This window comes from Lactuca sativa, chromosome 1 (assembly GCF_002870075.4).
Source record: "Lactuca sativa cultivar Salinas chromosome 1, Lsat_Salinas_v11, whole genome shotgun sequence".
Taxonomy (NCBI): domain Eukaryota; kingdom Viridiplantae; phylum Streptophyta; class Magnoliopsida; order Asterales; family Asteraceae; genus Lactuca; species Lactuca sativa.
In genome coordinates this window covers 127673422-127686242 of record NC_056623.2, presented here as the reverse complement: position 1 = coordinate 127686242, position 12821 = coordinate 127673422, and positions in this window count along the sequence as shown.

Here is a 12821-nt window from a genome sequence, read left to right as displayed (position 1 = left end):
GGGTCCCGCGCCCCATGATAGTCTGGAGCTCCACAAGCCTGGAACTCCCTGAAGGTGAGTGTGCATGACCCCATCATGGTCGCCACCTCAGCACGGAATGTGCTCAACCTCTCGTCCATCAGCTCTAGAATACCCTCCTTGATCGAACTGAAGATCACAGGAGTCTGCTCAAGTATGGTGCGAGTAACCTCTGAGGTGAGGAACTCTCTGGTCTGCTTATCTAGATGCTCGGCCCCTGAGCCTGATCCTGATCCCTCATCGGCTACTGAACTGTCGACTGCTAGCCTAGGGTGTAAAACCACCATTCTGAAAACACATCATGATAAATATCAGAAACACTAATATATCTCGAGGGATCACTATTAATACAAGTTTCCTGGTCTCATCTCAGCCTTCCTTGATTCAAGTACAGATCCTCTGCTTTCAGTAGTACGGGCCCATACTACCTTCCACATTTATCCGTACATTCCTCAAGAACTGCCTCGACTCCACCAAGTCACTACTACTGGTGCTACTGATCTCTGCTACTCTCATCCTAGGCTTGCCCTAGGGAAATCTATGACTCAACCAAAACCAGTCCTCAGCTGCTGAAGGCCTCCTTGTAATGCCAAATAGTCATCACCCGAATACCATCACATGTGACGAGGCTCAGATAATCCTTCGCGTAAAAGACTCGTTCCTACAACGGTTAGACTTAAACAAGAGTTGCGCAGTAGGGCCAAATCCAGCACACTGAGATTATTCAACCCTAATCACATGTGATGTGACGTATTCACCTAATGGCTAACTCCCATCACTCGGAGTTCCACAAAGCACAAAGCAAGCAGCATTCGGACACACGAAACTACTCGAGCAATTTTATCCTCATAACGAGAAATTGTACTAGCATACAATGCTAAACTCATACTATTAGGCATAACCTTAATAGGCTACCTTACTACTGTCTACTCAATACTAGCATGCAATTCTCATGAAACTGAAGCACATAAAGCAGGCACATAAGGCATCCTCCTAGATCCTTAGTCCTATTCTAGCATGTTGTTCTACTGAAACTGAAACTGAAACAGATAATCATAACATAATTTGTATGGGTAATTTATGAGTACTTACTTGAGCTCGGCTGATCGCATGCACCACACCCTTTTTCTCTTTTTCAAAACTCTTTTCTTTCTAAAAATTCTTTTCGCTTTTCTAAAACCTTTTCTTTTGAAAACTTTATACCACTTCCTTAGTTTGAGTTCGGACACACTCGGAAGTGTGCCTGAATCCCTCAAACCAAGGCTTTGATACCAGCTTGTAACGACCCAAAATACGACCCAAAAATTTTTGTTTTAATATTACTAAAAATCAAATCATTGAATATCATATATAATAAAAACCATGGAATGAGTAACTCAAATGTCATAGTAACTGTGTCAAAACAAAACTGTATCAATCATAACAATATCCAAAATAAACTCCCAAGATAAAACTGAAGTTGTGGTGTGTGCGATGCCATCATCCCGAGCTCTTCCCTTTGCTAGCGGAAGTACCTGAAACCAAAACTGAAAACTGTAAGCACGAAGCTTAGTGAGCTCCCCCAAACTACCATATACCATACAATAACATAAAAAGCACATACTGGGCCTTGCCCACTGCATCAGACCAAAATCCGGAAACTGCATCGGACCGAAGTCCAGAAACTGCATCGGACCGAAGTCTGGAAATTAACCAGAGCCTTGCCCTCTGCATCGGACCGAATTCTGGAAACTACATCGGACCGAAGTCTGGAACTGACTGCATCGGACCGAAGTCTGGAACTGACTGCATCGGACCGAAGTCTGAAACTGACTGGGACCTTGTCCCCTGCATCGGACTGAAGTCCGGAACTGACTAAACATAACATAACATAAACATATCAGCTCGCATGAACACATATATTGCATACTGCATCGGACCAGGTTCCGGAACACATAACACAAAACATGCTTGAATCACAAAGACATCAAGCAATCTAACTACTGCATCGGACCGAGGTCCGGAACTACTGCTAACTAAACGGGTCGGCATTATGGCCGTAGACCCATTCCTACTGGAAGGAAACTCACCTCTGAATTCTGGCTGCTGAGATGCTAAATCCGAAACTAGAAGACTGCTGCTCAGGAACTCCCCGGCTACAATTCCCATAAACACTAAATCAGATACCGGTAACTGAACTGACGGTAAAATGACTATTTTACCCCTGGTCAAAGTCAACCTTCTGGTCAAAGTCAACATTTAGTTGACCAGACTCGCCGAGTTGGGCCGTCCACTCGTCGAGTCCCTATATTATCTTCTTATCCACTACTCGCTACTACTCGTCGAGTTTAGCAAAGACTCGATGAGTTCTTCTTCGATAATAACATCCAGTCTAACTTCATCCGACTCGCCGAGTTGTATGAACAACTCGTCGAGTCCACCCTCATCTCATGAACACGTCTAGTATGTGACTCGCCGAGTTGTATGAATAACTCGTCGAGTCTGTAGGCAAGAAGATTGCCTTGGACTCGCCGAGTCCCTCCATAACTGAGTTTGTGTCCTATTTCACTGAGTCCACGTCCTACTCACTGATTCCACTGGTGATCTCTCAATGGGATAAATTTGGGGACTCGCGACTCGACTCGTCGAGTACGATGAACAACTCGCCGAGTCGCTTGCATGACATACCTATATCGTTGATTTTTATCGATTCCAAGGCATTCAATTCATATATCTTGGTTCCTAGAGTGGGTTTTACACGTAAATTTTCCAACTTTACGTGCATGCATGATCAAATGAGGATTAAAAGCCCTAAATAAACCAAAAATGTAGATCTAGGGCTTGCATGAGCGTTTGGCCTAATAAAGCCGGTGAATCTGAGCTTTTCGAGCTCAAACATAACTAGATCAGATGTTCTTCTATCTCTACATGCCCCCTACTCACTAATAGCTCTAGAAATGGCCCAAAAAGTGACTAGATTAAGCTTTTATGGAGATTCAATTGAAGGAACAGCAAGGGTTCGAGTTTTAATACCTTTAAATGCTCTGAATTGACCCCCAAAAGCCTCGATCTTCTTCTTCTCCTTTGGATCCTCCTTCCTTCTCCTTCCAAAACTTCAAAGAGCACAAAACACTCAAGGTTGCTTAAAGAATTGCTAGGGTTTCATATGGGACGCTTTGTGGGTGAGGGAGGCCGATCCTGGGGCACATAAGATGTTTAAATAGGGTGCAAACCCTTGAGATTAGGGTTTCATCCAGACTAGCAGACTCGTCGAGTCTAGGAATATGGACTCGTCGAGTCGCCCACTTAAAACGTGTGCAAATCCCGTATCTACTCGACGAGTCTAGCTTCTGACTCATCAAGTACCCCCTTAAGAATGAAAATTACTTTAATTAAATTACATACCAGAATTCGGGGCATTACAATGTATATGTTTCAGTAATTGAAAAAATTAAACAAAAATAACAATTCTCCCATTTCTATGTAACCTTACATTTTCTTTCAATCCAGTACCCTTAAACCCTAATCCGAGAGGTGTAGTCCCTTCCCTCATCCTCTTTTCTCCCACTCCAGCATCGCATCTGACCGCCATCTCAACAATCTCTCTTCAAGAAACACTAATTTTCCATCAACAAACCACCACCAAAATCGTGAACGGCCATCGACTGCCACCGTGCTCGAACTTTTTTTTTGGAGTGAGTTATTGAGCATCGATTAGCTTCTGATTGATCAGGTAAGCATGTAAGCATGTCTTTCTCCTCTCTATATTGTGAATGGCCATCGCTGCGCCACAACCAACCGACACCGACGCCTGTTTGTTCTTCATATTGATCATGTAAGCATGTCCTTCTACTCTCTATAATTGGAACTTTGATTTTATGATTATGGCTTCTCCAATCTGATGGTTTAAGAACTAATATACTATTTGAATAAATATGTTTTTGAATTTTTGATACTAACAATATGCCATTTCTTCTCGCATTGTAGTTGTTTGATAAAATGCTAGGAGAACTATGCAAACGACAAACAGATTCTTATGGAATCTCGAGACCTAATCTAAGTGTTGAATTGCATAAGAAAATTCATAAAAGTATTGAGCCCAGGTATATACCTAATCATATATTGGATAATTAAGTTTGAGTTTGACTTTCCAATTGTCCAAGCATTGCCATTTATGACACAATGTAAAGCTTGTAAAGCCCAATTGGCACCCATTGTGTCAGATATGCCTATATTCTTGCAGCCAGCAAAAAGGAAATTTTTTTTCTTTTTATAAAACAAATGCACAATTGCTATTTAATATTTATCATTTCCATTATTTTGAAAATGGTAAAGGGTCAACGGTTTGCAATGCCACTTTGAATCTGGAGTAGTTCAATATGAAACTCTATAAATTTTTGTATCTGGTAAGTTAATTTGTTTTTTTTTCATGTTATTAATTGTAGGAGACTAGTGTTGATTTGAGTTACTCAAGTTTTGAGTGCATTAGCATTTGCTGACATGGACGAATGTTGCAGGCTTCTTGACAATAACAACTTATTAGTCTATCTTCCTGTTATCTTCCTCCTGAGAATCGGTAAACAACCATACTTGATTATACTATATGCTTTTTTTTCTTTACTATATTGCTTTTATAAACAATTTTGTTTTCATCATAAAAGAAATCATTTTTTGTATTTTGGTATAATTTGAAAAAGAAATAATTTTTCATTGACTTTTTATATGAAGCTCATTTTTTATTTTTAAGATTATTGAATTCTTAGTATAATTAAAATCGTATTTTATTTTTATAATTAATATATACTAAAATTACAATAAAGATTTATTAAATAATCTATGATTTTAGTTGTCAAATTTTATTTTATTTGTAGTATTTTGAGATTTATTTGAAATTATGATTTTAATTGACTTGTTTTTGGTATGATTTTGCATATTTTTGTTATGATATTAATTTCATTATTTTTGGTATGTTTCAACTCTACAATGGACTATTTTCATCTTATATATTCAACAGTAAAGCATATAAAGAACGTCGAAGAAAAAAAAAGTGATCGGAACAAAAGAAAAGAAGGCCACCACGATTTTCTTTATCTTCCTACTACAATTTCTTTTCTACCAATAAAAAACTACTTCCTATGTTTTTTTACATCAGTGTATGCTATTAATCCTCAAGTAATGAACATTGTTTCGGCTTAATGTTACATTTGATATAACTTGAAGTGTGTATGCAGACTATTTTCTTTTTATTTCTTTCATCTGAAGTAATAAACTTCTTCTATATATGTTTGTGATGTTGTGGATATGTGTCTTTGACTGTTTGTATGTGTATTTGATTGAGTGTGTGTTTGTGATTTCTATGATTTTTTTCACTTTTTCATGTGCCTCTCTTTATAAGGCTAAAATATCACATTATCTATTAAATTAAAAACAATGTGCTTTGTTGTTGACTGACTTACTTGAATTTATCTTTATGTGATTATAAAACAAAAATAGTTAAAAGAATTGTTACAACCTTACAATTTTTTGAAAAAACAAGAAATTTTGAAAATTAAATGACAACATTTACCATTTTTAATGTAGGTAAACCGTGTTAAATTTGCTAAACCATGTAAAGAACATGCCCTATTTTTTTATGTTTTTTTTTTTTTGAAATCGATTGTAATAACTATTTCCCCAAGACATTCAAGTTATGTATTACTTTTTTGGAGTATTGGATTTATGTTGTTTCTTTCGGCTTGTTTGTTTGTTGTTTCTTGTTTGATTGTTGCTTCTCTACGTTTGTTTGCAATCAATGTGTACAACTAATGAGGTCAAACACTTACACATATGTTTGTTAATTATACAATTAATAATTCTACAATCAGTAATATATATATATATATATATATATATATATATATATATATATATATATATATATATATATATATATATATATACTTTATTGATCGAAATGTTAGTTTACAATGCTATTTATACTTTATTTTTATGATTACAAAGGTATTAGTAAAGCTAGAAAAAATGTTCGATCATGATGCAATCTACACATCAAACATAGTGTATAAAAAAGTCTTATGTGCTTAATAAGGTACAACTAAGAACTCATTAGTTTACAATTGTTACAATATATATCGTGTATTTGATGTTTATTGCAAAACATGACATTATTTTTATGCATCAACTTTTATCTATTTGTGATCTAAAAGAACAACATGTATGATTGTAGATTTCAATTTATAAGGAAGTAACAGGTAAATTTATTTATCAACGTTTATGAAATGACCCAAAATACGACCCAAAAATTTTTGTTAATTAATTCTAAAGATATCAACCATTTATAATATATCATGAAATCGTACGTCATAGATCCCAAAAGTTATAATAGATGTGTCATGAAAAAAGAACTGTATCAACATAGCATTGTATCTGAAATAAACTCCCAGGGACAAAAGCTGAAACTGTGGTGTGTGCAATGTCATCATCCCGAGCTCTTCCTTTTGCTTGCGGAAGTACCTGAAACCAAAACTGAAACTGTAAGCACAGAGCTTAGTGAGCTCCCCCAAACTACCACATACCATACAATAACATATAAAGCACATATTGGGCCTTGCCCACTACATCAAACCGAAATCCGGAAACTGCATCAGACCGAAGTCCGGAAACTAACCAGGGCCTTGCCCTCTGCATCGGACCGAAGTCCGGAAACTGCATCGGACCGAAGTCCAGAACTGACTGTGACCTTGTCCCCTGCATCGGACTGAAGTCCAGAACTAACTGCATTGGACCGAAATCCGGAACTGACTGGGACCTTGTCCCCTGCATCGGACTGAAGTCCGGAATCTCACTGGGCGTCACATAGCATAGCATAAACACATATATTACATACTGCATCGGACCGAAGTCCGGAACACATACCAAAGGGAGATGCTTGAATCACAAAGACATCAAGCACACTGAACTACTGCATCGGACCAAAGTCCGGAACTACTGCTAACTAGACGGGTCGGCATTGTGGCCGTAGACCCGTTCCTACTGGAAGGAAAACTCACCTCGTAATGTTGGCTGCTGAGATGCTAACTCTAAAAGTGATTGATCGCTGCTCCGGAACTGTCTGGCTACAAATCCCGAAAACACTAGATTAGTTACTTAAAAATACCCTCAGGGTAAGATGACTATTTTACCCCTGGTCAAAGTCAACTTCCAGTTGACCGGACTCGCCGGGTCAGGGCACAGACTTGCCGAGTCCCTCCTTTACTAACTCTGACTTTAACTCACCGAGTCCCTTTCCCACTCATTGACTCACCCTGTACTCACAGGTCGAAGAAAAACGAGGACTCACGACTCGACTCGTCGAGTCCGGAGAACGACTCGCCGAGTCCGGTCGTGCAGACCCCATACAATTGAATTCCAAACCATTCCAGAGCATCTAACTTGTAGATCTGAGCCCCTGGAACCATACTTTACGTGTAACTAAGAAGCAATGAAGCTATTTCACTCCAACACTACTTTTCTCGTGAAAACTCATCTGACTCGCCGAGTTGTATGAACAACTCGTCGAGTCTAAGGCAATCTTCATCGGACACGCTGAGTTGTTCATCCAACTCGTCGAGCCCATGGCTATCTTCATATGACTCGCCGAGTCAAGCTTGCGACTCGTCGAGTCCAATCAGCCCCTTTTCCATACAGACCTGATTTGAGCCATGCAGCGGCTCCAAATCACATATCCAAGCTTCTAGGGCATGCTTATCACGTAAAGTTGCAAACTTTACGTGCATGCATGGATTTAAAGGCTTCAAATGCCAACCCTGAGCTCTTAATGGGGTTCCAAGCTCAAGAGGGACCTCAATCACGACCATAACTGAAACTTTACACTTCTAGAATGCAATGAGAGTCCAGATCTGAAGTTTTCATCCAAGGAGAGTCCATATCTCAAGTTTTGAATCATAAAAGGCTCCAAAGAAGGCATATCAAGCATAAAGGAGGTTATAATGGAGGAATGCACAAGGTCATAACTTCATTACCTGAATGAAGAACAGATGTATGCTAACTCCTGGATCTTTTTTCCCTTCTATGGACCTTCTTTCCTTCCTAAAGCTTACAAGCTATCACAAGCACACTCAAACTCAACAATGGGGCTAGGGTTTACAGGGGAAATGTTCTGAGAGTGATAGAGGCGAGGTTGGGGGCGCATAAGTGTGTTTAAATAGGGTGCAAACCCTTAAAATTAGGGCTTCATCCAATTAGGCGGACTCGCCGAGTCTAGCGTATGGACTCGTCGAGTAGCTAGCTCAAAACGTGTGATCATCCCGTCTCTACTCGACGAGTCGGGCTACAGACTCGTCGAGTACCCCTTCAGAAATGAAAATACTTTGTTTGAATTACATACCAGAAACGGGGCGTTATAGAAACGGGGCGTTATAGTTTAATTGAAATAATGAAAGAATTATCAATATTTTGTAGCCTGTTTAATACTTAACTATTTTTTTGGTTATTCTAATAGCTGAAAGGAAACTATTCAACGAAATGAATTAATTTTCGCCCGAAACTATTCGCCGCCCTCCGCTTTGCGGGGGCAGACGACTAGTTTCTTTATAATAATGATTCCATAATATCTATTTAAACCTACATAACTTTTCACTAGCATCTAATTAACAACTACCACTTAATAGTTTTTTAACTTATGATACTATATGGTTCTTATGACACCAACTTATGATACTATATGGTAGATTTTTATTAGAATGGTTTAAAGAGTAACATGAGTGGTTGAGAGGTTGTTGGGGTGCAAAGTTCTTCATGTATGACTTTGTAGATGGTTTGTCTTTTGTAGACCCACTTGCATGTGGTGCATTAGCCTTATGACTAATGAGTATTACAGAGAGAGAGAGAGAGAAAGAGGGAGAGAGAGAGAGAGAGAGAGAGAGAGAGAGAGAGATGTAAACACCTTTATATAAGGTGGGTTCACACCACTTGTAAAGGTGTGCTTGAGAGATGTAAAAGTGAGTATGTAAGTGTGTGTTATTTATGTAGACTAGATCTAGATCCCTTTTTGTAACACCATACATATTCTATACATCTCTTGAACACCCAAATCACCGGGTTCATTGTGCAAACTTTAATTCCGCACGCCAAACCATGTTCTTTTGTCACTACAATTGGTATCAGAGCGGGTCTTCAAGATCAAGGTGATTTTTGAAGAATGATTCTCGATTTGGCAACTTTTTTCACAATTGAAACAATTTTTGGTGAGTCTCTCTCTATGATCTCTCTTAATTTCATTGAATCATGCGTTGCGTTTATGATTTTTGATCGTTTTGTCTCGGATTGGATCGAATTTGTTTCAAGCCTAATTGGAGATCCAATCTATTTTTTTACAGATCAATTTCTAACCAAAATCAAATATTAAATTCATATTCTAATTCTTAATCTCAAAACCGATATCTGATCATTGTTCACTATTCACTCTTCAAATGTACAAGCCCAATCAAAAATCAAATTATTGTTCATGATCTTGGTTCGAAGCCCAATATCAAATATAATGTTTCATCATTGTTCATGTATTTTTTTGGCCCATATGTTATTTTTTTTATCCAATAAAACGACTGATAATTGATTGAGTTCTTTTTCCATCGAAATTCAATTGACATATTGATGAGAAAGTTTGATCGTATGTTTCAACTTAATGAATATTCTTGGTTCTTCTTTTATAAGCATTATTGAGTTCTGATCTCGATATAGTGATCATGTATAAACGATGATTAGAGATTGGTTAGAAACTTGTGAATCGCTTTTGATTTGATGAATCTCATCTCAAAATCGGTAAGGATCAAGTTACCGCCAATCAAATCTTTTGATTTTGGTGAAATCGGAGATCAAAATACTTGAATGTTATGGAAAACAAGTTGAAAATACTTTATTTGATCCGAAAAATGGTGATAGACGTGTGAATTTGATATTTCTTGCCTCATGAAATCGAAAGGTCAAACTTTAAGAAAAGTCAAAATCAATTTTTGTTCATCGATGATAAAAGAAGATAGCTTGAGAATGATGATCTTGTTGAGGCTGATGGTTGATCGTGTTTATTGAAATCCAAATTTTGGTTATGACGATGGATGGGATAACTGATTTGGGGTCGAATGATAATCACGATCGGAAAATTGATATTAGATATCGTATGTTTGAAACCTTGGATTGGAACGAAGTGTGATGTACAAAGGTTTATTTTGTGATATTCGTATCTATGATTCAATTGTTGGGTGTGATATCAGTCAAAGTTGTTCGATGAATGTACGAAGCAATCAATCTAGGAACAAAGAATTTTTGGTTTTGATAATTTGGGTGTGATGTTGCTACAGAAACTTAAAATCAATTTTGATGTTGTTGTTGGTTTTGATGAATTTGATGAATGAAAGGCGAAGTCGGCAAACTAGATGATTTATTTGGGTTTCATGTGCGAAGGATTGAATGATAGAAGACTATGTTGATTAAGATTTCTAAATGGATTGGAGTTCGAACACACTGACTGGGTTTAAAAGATAAGAAATGAAGGAATTTTTTGGTGCTTGTGAATCAGTCGAATTGGTTACTGTTCATAAGTGAGGCTTCGTTAGTTTTCGCTTTCGCTAACATGAGTATGGATTTGTTGCTCTGATTGAATGAAGGGAAGAGAGCAAATGGGCAGATGATTTGTACGAAGGGGTTGTTGAGATTGATACGAAGGGTATAGTTGTACGAAGGGAAGAAGAAAAGGAAAATTTTGAATTTCGTCCCTGAACCTTCGAATTTTTGGCAATTCGAAAATCAACTGAAGTTTCGGATGTTTGACACTTTTCACCCAACTTCGAAAATTGTTTGAGGCTTCGTATGTTTGGGGTAATCTTTGTATTATTTAGAGAACAAAGGGCAGAATTTTCGAAACTATTCCCTGATGTTTCGAATGTTTGGTTGTTCGTACCCAAATTCGAAATTGGACTAATTTTTTGATAAATTGAAGAATGTTCAGTTCTTGTCCCTGCAGTTTGTGCAAATTGATGCTTTCCACCCAACTTTGGAAAAGGGGGGAGGGGGGGGATTTTTGCATATTTTGCTGTTTTGTGCGCACCAGGTCACTGCAGAATTTTGAAATTGACAATTTCTATCTATTTTTGAGAAATTTTGTCAAAGGCGATCCGTGAACGAAGCTAAAAATTGAATATTTTTTGGGTTTTCCGAATTAAAGCACAAAGTATATGCCACATGTTAAGGGGGAGTTTTGACACGAAAAATTCCGAATAGAGCACGTTCTCTTTCCTTGAAGGTTTTATAATCAATTTTCAATTATAAAAATGGGGAGAAATTTATATGGAAATTCGAACTTGAATTTTTCATATTACGCGGATTTGAAGACCAAAGTGATCTTGAAGTTTTGAAGCTTACGAAATGACACATTTGGAAGTTCGGAAATGATTTATTTTCGAAATGGGTTTGGAATTATTGAAGACTTTTGGGGTGTGTGTTTTTATGCTCAACTTTAGGGTGATCAATTTAGAGTTTGAGAAGCTCGTGATCATTCGTTGATGCTTGGTTTGTATGGTCTCACATCCTAAAGCCCAAATTGAATAATCATGGAAGAATTGAAGATTGAAGTTTGTTTTGACATGTGTCACCTTTGAGGCTCGAACCGTGTATGAAAGACCCTAACTTTCGTATTTCTGAAAGACCCAAACTCTCATACTTAACAATATAGTTACTCAAAAACACGCTACTTGCATATACATAAAAATAATATTTTACATTGATAAAGAGGTGACAAACTATTGGATACAAACCGACTAATACAAAGTGTTATATATTACATAACTACCCAGGATATTGTAATTTATACATTTTTTTACATACATGATCGCTAAATACAAAACTAATATTACAACTATCTAAACCTTCCGACAGTATATGACTATCTGGTTACTTATCTTCTGCACATTTGTATAAACATTGAGAGCGTAAGCGGTGACGCTTAGTAAGTTAAATAATAGATACAATATAACGTTATGCCATATATATATACTTCAATATGGCAGAAGCAAAGAGAAACAAGGAACAACAAAGGCATATGTGAATCATGTGACAGGCGTTAATATCAATCAAAGACTTTATTCAAAGATATACTTTTCAATGCTAGATATACATCAATAAAGTTCGGCCCAAATGGCGTAGAAGATATACAAATTTCTGAATATCATTTTGCTAGCATATACAGGCTTTTGGCCCTACCTAGCCCATTACCAATATCAAAAGTTATACGAGTCATGCTTTACATGGTCAAAGGGACAAAGCCAATACCAAACATATTACAAGACATGCTCTACATGATCAAAGGTATATTACCAATACGAGACTTGCTCTACATGGCCAAAGACTCAAAGTCAATACCAGAATATCAAGGGAAAATAACCCGGAATAATAACACTGAGAAGCACATAGAACATATATCACATAACATACAATTGTTCCTATATATTGAACTCACCTTGAATTAACCGGGGGTCAAAATAATAATTTGTGCAGCACTTTGTTATAATAATATAGCTTTCTTTGATAAAAACCAGGAGATTTATTGAAAACCGGGCCATGCGAGGGTTGGGCTTCAAAACCAAAAAGAAAAATTTTTCGGGCTTCATGGGCACTTCGGGGCATGTTTCGGGTGTTAGAAATGACACCAGGGCTTCGGGGGATGTCAAAATAGTGAAAATATGGAATTAGGGGTGAAAAATGGCAATTTCTCAAAATTACCCGAGAAATCTCGCAGGTCTCCTATTTATAGGGGTGAGGTCCGAAGGCCAGCC